This window comes from Calidris pugnax, unplaced genomic scaffold (genome assembly GCF_001431845.1).
Source record: "Calidris pugnax isolate Ruff unplaced genomic scaffold, ASM143184v1 scaffold347, whole genome shotgun sequence".
NCBI classification, from domain to species: Eukaryota; Metazoa; Chordata; class Aves; order Charadriiformes; family Scolopacidae; genus Calidris; species Calidris pugnax.
Genome location: NW_015091298.1, coordinates 427,245 through 435,950, shown reverse-complemented (window position 1 = coordinate 435,950; position 8,706 = coordinate 427,245). Strand labels below are relative to the sequence as shown.

The 8,706-nt window shown below is 61.1% G+C and overlaps 7 non-coding genes across 7 annotated transcripts; all 7 read right to left on the bottom strand.

The window, feature by feature from the left end:
• Positions 1 to 901: 901 nt before the first annotated feature.
• On the bottom strand, positions 902 to 972 carry TRNAG-GCC. The gene has a single exon. It is a non-coding gene; the product is annotated as a tRNA-Gly (tRNA).
• A 1,532-nt stretch (positions 973 to 2,504) lies between these two features.
• TRNAG-GCC lies at positions 2,505 to 2,575 on the bottom strand. Its single transcript has one exon. It is a non-coding gene; the product is annotated as a tRNA-Gly (tRNA).
• Positions 2,576 to 3,776: 1,201 nt separating this feature from the next.
• On the bottom strand, positions 3,777 to 3,847 carry TRNAG-GCC. The gene has a single exon. It is a non-coding gene; the product is annotated as a tRNA-Gly (tRNA).
• A 393-nt stretch (positions 3,848 to 4,240) lies between these two features.
• Positions 4,241 to 4,311, bottom strand: TRNAG-GCC. Its single transcript has one exon. It is a non-coding gene; the product is annotated as a tRNA-Gly (tRNA).
• A 1,203-nt stretch (positions 4,312 to 5,514) lies between these two features.
• TRNAG-GCC lies at positions 5,515 to 5,585 on the bottom strand. Its single transcript has one exon. It is a non-coding gene; the product is annotated as a tRNA-Gly (tRNA).
• A 1,477-nt stretch (positions 5,586 to 7,062) lies between these two features.
• TRNAG-GCC lies at positions 7,063 to 7,133 on the bottom strand. The gene has a single exon. It is a non-coding gene; the product is annotated as a tRNA-Gly (tRNA).
• A 1,213-nt stretch (positions 7,134 to 8,346) lies between these two features.
• TRNAG-GCC lies at positions 8,347 to 8,417 on the bottom strand. Its single transcript has one exon. It is a non-coding gene; the product is annotated as a tRNA-Gly (tRNA).
• Between the last annotated feature and the right edge of the window lie 289 nt (positions 8,418 to 8,706).

Here is an 8,706-nt window from a genome sequence, read left to right as displayed (position 1 = left end):
CCCCCTGCCTCTGAGCCAGGGACCATCAGGGCCACCAAGCCAGGGACAATCCCAGTCCCTCAGCCACGGGCACTCACTGCCACCAACTCCCTTAGCACCTTCATACCACAGCTACATGGGACTAAAGAAAGGTCCCACCAGCACCTACATGGGGACAAGGGCTCCAGAGGTGCTCAAGGGACAACCTCTGAGTCCCACCTCAGAGGAGCAAGGGGCCATCACAGCCACCCAGACACGGACCTTCATTGGCACCAAGAGTCAGTGTGACTTACTGGCAACTCACCCAGGGACCATCGTGGTCACCAAGCCATGGACAATCACTGTCCCCAGCCAGTAGTCACACTGCACTGCCACCAAGACAGTGTCCTCCACTGGCTCTGAGCCAGGGATCATCAGGGCCACCAAGCCAGGGACCCTAATTATAACTGAGAGTCAGTGTGACTTACTGCCAACTCAGACAGGGACCCTCGTGGCCACCAAGACATGGACAAGCAAGAAGGGCCCCAACAGCACCCACATGGGGTCAAGAGCTCCAGAGGTGCTCAAGGGACAACCTCTGTGCCCCACCTCAGAGGAGCAAGGGATGCTCAGGGACACCCAGACATGGACCATCATTGTCAATGCGAGTCTGTATGACTTACTGCCAACTCTTGGCCATCAACCTTGGACAATCACTGTCCCTGAGGCAGAGGAACTCACTGCCACCCAGCCAGGGGTGCTCACTGCCACCAACTCCCTTGGCACCTCCCTCACACAGCGCCAGGGATGTTCAAGAAGGGCCCCACCAGCACCCACACGGGGCCAAGGGCTCCAGAGGTGCTCAAGGGAGACCCCCTCAGCCCCACCTCAGCCCCACACAAGGTCTCCCCCAGGACACCGGGGTGGCAAAAGCTGCAGCTCCTGCATTGGCCGGGAATCGAACCCGGGCCTCCCGCGTGGCAGGCGAGAATTCTACCACTGAACCACCAATGCCAGATGTGCCCTGACCTCTGACCCCACCGCCCCACACCCCCTGCCTCTGAGCCAGGCACCCTGAGGGCCACCAAGCCAGGGACCCTCATTGTCACTGTGTGACAGTCAGTGTGACTTACTGCCAACTCGGCCATGGACACTCATGGCCACCAAGCCATGGACTATCATTGTCCCTCAGCCAGGGGCACTCACTGCCACCAACTTCCTTGGTGCCTCCCTGACACATCTCCATGGAAGTTAAGAAGAGTCCCACCAGCACCCACAGGCGCCAAGGGCTCCAGAGGTGCTCCAGGGAGACCCTTTGAGTCCCACCACTGAGGGGCAATGGTCCTCAGAGCAATAGACCCAGACATGGACCCTCATTGTACAATGGGAGTCAGTGTGACTTACTGCCAACCCATGGCCACCAAGCCAAAGAGAATCATGGTCCCTAAGCCGGGGGCACCCATTGCCACCAAGTCCCTTGGGACCTCCCTGTCACAGCCCCATGGGTGTCAAGAAGGGCCCTCCAGCACCCACACAGGGCCAACAGGTGCTCAAGGGTGCTCTGTGCCCCACCTCAGAGGAGCAAGGGACACTCAGAGTCACCCAGACATGGACCCTCATTGTCAATGGAAGTCAGTATGACTCCATTGTCAAGTCATGGTCACCAAGAATTGGACATTCACCCTCCCTGAGGCAGGGGGACCCCCTGCCAGCAAGCCAAGTGTGCTCACTGCCACCAAGTCTCTTGGACCCTCCCTGACACAGCTCCATGGGTGTCAAGAAGGGCCCCACCAGGAACCTGATGGGACCAAGGGCTCCAGAATTGCTCAAGTGAGACCCCTCCCCCTTGCAGAGGAGCCAGGGACCATCAGGGCTACCAAGCAAGGGACCCTGAGGGCCACCCAGACATAGACCCTCATTGGCACTGGGAGTCCGTGTGACTTACTGCCAACTCAGCCATGGGCCCTCATGGCCACCAAGTCAGGGGCACCCATTGCCAGCAAGCCAGGGGTGCTTACTGCCACCAAGTGCCTTGCCACCTCCCTGACACAGCCCCATGGGTATCAAGAAGGGCCCCACCAGGAATCTGAAGGGGCCAAGGGCTCCAGAATTGCTCAAGTGAGACCCCTCCCCCTTGCAGAGGAGCCAGGGACCATCAGGGCTACCAAGCAAGGGACCCTGAGGGCCACCCAGACATAGACCCTCATTGGCACTGGGAGTCCGTGTGACTTACTGCCAACTCAGCCATGGGCCCTCATGGCCACCAAGTCAGGGGCACCCATTGCCAGCAAGCCAGGGGTGCTTACTGCCACCAAGTGCCTTGCCACCTCCCTGACACAGCCCCATGGGTATCAAGAAGGGCCCCACCAGGAATCTGAAGGGGCCAAGGGCTCCAGAATTGCTCAAGCGAGACCCCTCACGCTCTCAGAAAAGCCAAGGACCAAGGCCAAGGGCTCCCGAGGTGCTCCAGGGACACCCTCTCAGCCCCACCTCAGCCCCACACAAGGTCTCCCCCAGGACACCGGGGTGGCAAAAGCTGCAGCTCCTGCATTGGCCGGGAATCGAACCCGGGCCTCCCGCGTGGCAGGCGAGAATTCTACCACTGAACCACCAATGCCAGATGTGCCCTGACCTCTGACCCCACCGCCCCACACCCCCGGGGCTGCCACCAGCAGGGACAGCCCCTCACACCCAACAACCCCAACCACCGGGGACCCCAACACACACCTCTCCCCACCCCGCTCCACACACCCCAGCACCTCTTCCTGCTCCTCACACACCCCTCCACTCAGCGCCTGGCCTCAGTAGTCTTCAGAGTTAACACTCCCTACAGCAACAACCAAACCTCACGCTCTCAGCACAGGGGCTACACACCCTGCCCCACGCCACGGGGCAACCCACACACCCTTCACCTCCACCTTGCCCACCAACATGGGACACACCACCCCCACCCACCACCCAAAGCCACCCACCTCGGGGGTGCAGCGACACCTCCCAGCCTCCAGCAGCCCCCTCTGACCTGGGCCAGGGACCCTCACCCCCACCAAGCCACGGACAATCACTGGCCCTGCCACTAGTCACACTGCACTGCCACCAAGAGTGTCCTCTGCTGCCTCTGAGCCAGGGACCACCAGGGCCACCAAGCAAGGCACCCTCCGGGCCACCCAGACATGGGCCCTCATGGTCACCCAGACATGGACAATCACTGTCCCTGAGCCAGAGGAACTCAGTCACCAAGCCAGGGGTGCTTACTGCCAACAACTCCCTTGGCACCTCCCTGACACAGGCCCAAGGGAGTCAAGGGCCCCAAGGGTGCACAGGGGAGACCCTCTGAGGCCCCTCTCAGACCAGGCAAGGACACTCAGAGCCACCCAGACATGGACAATCACTGTCCCTGAGCCAGAGGAACTCACTCATCAAGCCACAGGTGCTTACTGCCAACAAGTCCCTTGGCACCTTCATACCACAGCCCCATGGGTGTCAAGAAGGGCCCCACCAGCACCCACAGGGGGCCAAGGGCTCCAGAGAGACTCAAGGGAGACTCTCTGAACCCCGTCTCAGACCTGGCAGGGGCACTCATGGCCACCAAGCCATGGACACTCACTGTCCCTCAGCCAGGGGCACTCACTGCCACCAACCCAGGGGTGCTCACTGCCACCAACTCCCTTGGCACCTCCCTCACACAGCCCCACAGGTGTCAAGAAGGGCCCCACCAGCACCCACATGGGCTAAGGGCTCCAGAGGTGCTCCAAGGGAGACCCTCTCAGCCCCACACAAGGTCTCCCCCAGGACACCAGGGCGGCAAAAGCTGCAGCTCCTGCATTGGCCGGGAATCGAACCCGGGCCTCCCGCGTGGCAGGCGAGAATTCTACCACTGAACCACCAATGCCAGATGTGCCCTGACCTCTGACCCCACCGCCCCACACCTCCTGCCTCTGAGCCAGGCACCCTGAGGGCCACCAAGCAAGGGACCTTCATTGTCACTGTGTGACAGTCAGTGTGACTTACTGCCAACTCGGCCATGGACACTCATGGCCACCAAGCCACGGACAATCACTGTCCCTCAGCCAGGAGCACTCACTGCCACCAAGCCACAGGTGCTCACTGCCATCAAGTCCCTTGGCACCTCCCTCACACAGCCCCACAGGTGTCAAGAAGGGCCCCACCAGCACCCACATGGGCCAAGGGCTCCAGAGGTGCTCCAAGGGAGACCCTCTCAGCCCCACCTCAGCCCCACACAAGGTCTCCCCCAGGACACCAGGGCGGCAAAAGCTGCAGCTCCTGCATTGGCCGGGAATCGAACCCGGGCCTCCCGCGTGGCAGGCGAGAATTCTACCACTGAACCACCAATGCCAGATGTGCCCTGACCTCTGACCCCACCGCCCCACACCTCCTGCCTCTGAGCCAGGCACCCTGAGGGCCACCAAGCAAGGGACCTTCATTGTCACTGTGTGACAGTCAGTGTGACTTACTGCCAACTCGGCCATGGACACTCATGGCCACCAAGCCATGGACAATCACTGTCCCTCAGCCAGGAGCACTCACTGCCACCAAGCCACAGGTGCTCACTGCCACCAAGCCCCTTGGCACCTCCCTCACACAGCCCCAGGGGAGTCAAGAAGGGTCCCACCAGCACCCACACGGGGCCAAGGGATCCAGAGGTGCTCAAGTGAGACCCTCTGAGTCCCACCTCAGAGGACCAAGGCACCCTCATGGTCACCAAGCCATGGACAATCACTGACCCTCAGCCAGGGGCACTCACTGCCACCAAGTCCCTTGGTACCTCCATGACACAGCCCCAGGGGAGTCAAGAAGGGCCTTACCAGCACCCACATGGGGCCAAGAGCTCCAGAGGTGCTCAAGGGACAACCTCTGTGCCCCACCGCAGAGGACCAAGGGACGCTCAGGGTCACCCAGACACGGACCGTCATTGTCAATACGAGTCTGTATGACTTACTGCCAACTCTTGGCCACCAGCCTTGGACAATCACTGTCCCTGAGGCAGAGGAACTCACTGCCACCCAGCCAGGGGTGCTCACTGCCACCAACTCCCTTGGCACCTCCCTCACACAGCGCCAGGGGAGTCAAGAAGGGCCCCACCAGCACCCACACGGGGCCAAGGGCTCCAGAGAATCTCAAGGGAGAACCTCTGTGCCCCATCTCCAAGTTGCAACAGGCCCTCAGGGCCACCCAGGCATGGACCCTCATTGTCACTGGGAGTCGACATGAGTTACTTCCAACTCATGGCCACCAACCCAAAGAGAATCATGGTCCCTAAGCCAGGGGCACCCATTGCCAGCAAGCCAGGGGTGCTTACTGCTACCAACTCCCTTAGCACCTCCCTGACACAGCCCCATGGGTGTCAAGGAGGGTCCCACCAGGAACCTGAAGGGGCCAAGGGCTCCAGAATTGCTCAAGCGAGACCCCTCCCGCTCTCAGAGGAGCCAGGGACCAAGGCCAAGGGCTCCAGAGGTGCTCCAGGGAGACCCTCTCAGCCCCACCTCAGCCCCCCACAAGGTCTCCCCCAGGACACCAGGTGGCAAAAGCTGCAGCTCCTGCATTGGCCGGGAATCGAACCCGGGCCTCCCGCGTGGCAGGCGAGAATTCTACCACTGAACCACCAATGCCAGATGTGCCCTGACCTCTGACCCCACCGCCCCACACCCCCTGCCTCTGAGCCACGGACCCTGAGGGCCACCAAGCCAGGGACCTTCATTGGCACTGGGAGTCAGTGGGACTTACTGTCAACTCGGCCATGGACCCTCATGGCCACCAAGCCATGGACAATCACTGTCCCTCACCCATGGACAATCACTGCCACCAACCCAGGGGTGCTTACTGCCACCAACTCCCTTGGCACTTCCCTGACACAGCCCCATGGATGTTCAAGAAGGGCCCCACCAGCACCCACAGGGGCCAAGGGCTCCAGAGGTGCTCAAGGGAGAACCACTGAGCCCCACCTCAGAGGAGCAAGGGACCCTCAGGGACACCCAGACATGGACCCTCATTGTCATGAGGAGTCAGTGTGACTTACAGCCAACTCATGGCCACCAAGCCATGGACAAGCACTGTCCGTGAGCCAGGGTAAATCACTGCCACCCAGCCAGGGGTGCTTACTGCCACCAAATCCCTTGGCACCTTCATACCACAGCAGCATGGGAGTCAAGAAGGGTCCCACCAGCACCCACACGGGGCCAAGGGATCCAGAGGTGCTCAAGTGAGACCCTCTGAGTCCCACCTCAGAGGACCAAGGCACCCTCATGGTCACCAAGCCATGGACAATCACTGACCCTCAGCCAGGGGCACTCACTGCCACCAAGTCCCTTGGTACCTCCATGACACAGCCCCAGGGGAGTCAAGAAGGGCCTTACCAGCACCCACATGGGGCCAAGAGCTCCAGAGGTGCTCAAGGGACAACCTCTGTGCCCCACCGCAGAGGACCAAGGGACGCTCAGGGTCACCCAGACACGGACCGTCATTGTCAATACGAGTCTGTATGACTTACTGCCAACTCTTGGCCACCAGCCTTGGACAATCACTGTCCCTGAGGCAGAGGAACTCACTGCCACCCAGCCAGGGGTGCTCACTGCCACCAACTCCCTTGGCACCTCCCTCACACAGCGCCAGGGGAGTCAAGAAGGGCCCCACCAGCACCCACACGGGGCCAAGGGCTCCAGAGAATCTCAAGGGAGAACCTCTGTGCCCCATCTCCAAGTTGCAACAGGCCCTCAGGGCCACCCAGGCATGGACCCTCATTGTCACTGGGAGTCGACATGAGTTACTTCCAACTCATGGCCACCAACCCAAAGAGAATCATGGTCCCTAAGCCAGGGGCACCCATTGCCAGCAAGCCAGGGGTGCTTACTGCTACCAACTCCCTTAGCACCTCCCTGACACAGCCCCATGGGTGTCAAGGAGGGTCCCACCAGGAACCTGAAGGGGCCAAGGGCTCCAGAATTGCTCAAGCGAGACCCCTCCCGCTCTCAGAGGAGCCAGGGACCAAGGCCAAGGGCTCCAGAGGTGCTCCAGGGACACCCTCTCAGCCCCACCTCAGCCCCCCACAAGGGCTCCCCCAGGACACCAGGTGGCAAAAGCTGCAGCTCCTGCATTGGCCGGGAATCGAACCCGGGCCTCCCGCGTGGCAGGCGAGAATTCTACCACTGAACCACCAATGCCAGATGTGCCCTGACCTCTGACCCCACCGCCCCACACCCCCTGCCTCTGAGCCACGGACCCTGAGGGCCACCAAGCCAGGGACCTTCATTGGCACTGGGAGTCAGTGGGACTTACTGTCAACTCGGCCATGGACCCTCATGGCCACCAAGCCATGGACAATCACTGTCCCTCACCCATGGACAATCACTGCCACCAACCCAGGGGTGCTTACTGCCACCAACTCCCTTGGCACTTCCCTGACACAGCCCCATGGATGTTCAAGAAGGGCCCCACCAGCACCCACAGGGGCCAAGGGCTCCAGAGGTGCTCAAGGGAGAACCACTGAGCCCCACCTCAGAGGAGCAAGGGACCCTCAGGGACACCCAGACATGGACCCTCATTGTCATGAGGAGTCAGTGTGACTTACAGCCAACTCATGGCCACCAAGCCATGGACAAGCACTGTCCGTGAGCCAGGGTAAATCACTGCCACCCAGCCAGGGGTGCTTACTGCCACCAAATCCCTTGGCACCTTCATACCACAGCAGCATGGGAGTCAAGAAGGGTCCCACCAGCACCCACATGCAGCCAAGGGCTCCAGAGGTGCTCCAGGGAGACCCTCTGAGTCCCACCTCCAAGGGGCAATGGTCCTCAGAGCAATAGACCCAGACATGGACCCTCATTGTACAATGGGAGTCAGTGTGACTTACTGCCAACCCATGGCCACCAAGCCAAAGAGAATCATGGTCCCTAAGCCGGGGGCACCCATTGCCACCAAGTCCCTTGGGACCTCCCTGTCACAGCCCCATGGGTGTCAAGAAGGGTCCCACCAGGAACCTGATGGGACCAAGGGCTCCAGAATTGCTCAAGTGAGACACCTCCCCCTCGCAGAGGAGCAGGGGACACTCAGGGCCACCAAGCAAGGGACCCTGAGGGCCACCCAGACATAGACCCTCATTGGCACTGGGAGTCCGTGTGACTTATTGCCAACTCAGCCATAGGCCCTCATGGCCACCAAGCCAAGGATGATAAATGTCACCAAGCCTAGGCTGCTTACTGCCACTAAGTCCCTTGGCACCTCCCTGACACAGCCCCATCGGTGTCAAGAAGGGCCCCACCAGCACCCACACGGGGCCAAGGGCTCCAGAGGTGCTCAAGGGAGACCCCCTCAGCCCCACCTCAGCCCCCCACAAGGTCTCCCCCAGGACACCGGGGTGGCAAAAGCTGCAGCTCCTGCATTGGCCGGGAATCGAACCCGGGCCTCCCGCGTGGCAGGCGAGAATTCTACCACTGAACCACCAATGCCAGATGTGCCCTGACCTCTGACCCCACCGCCCCACACCCCCTGCCTCTGAGCCACGGACCCTGAGGGCCACCAAGCCAGGGACCTTCATTGGCACTGGGAGTCAGTGGGACTTACTGTCAACTCGGCCATGGACCCTCATGGCCACCAAGCCATGGACAATCACTGTCCCTCACCCATGGACAATCACTGCCACCAACCCAGGGGTGCTTACTGCCACCAACTCCCTTGGCACTTCCCTGACACAGCCCCATGGATGTTCAAGAAGGGCCCCACCAGCACCCACAGGGG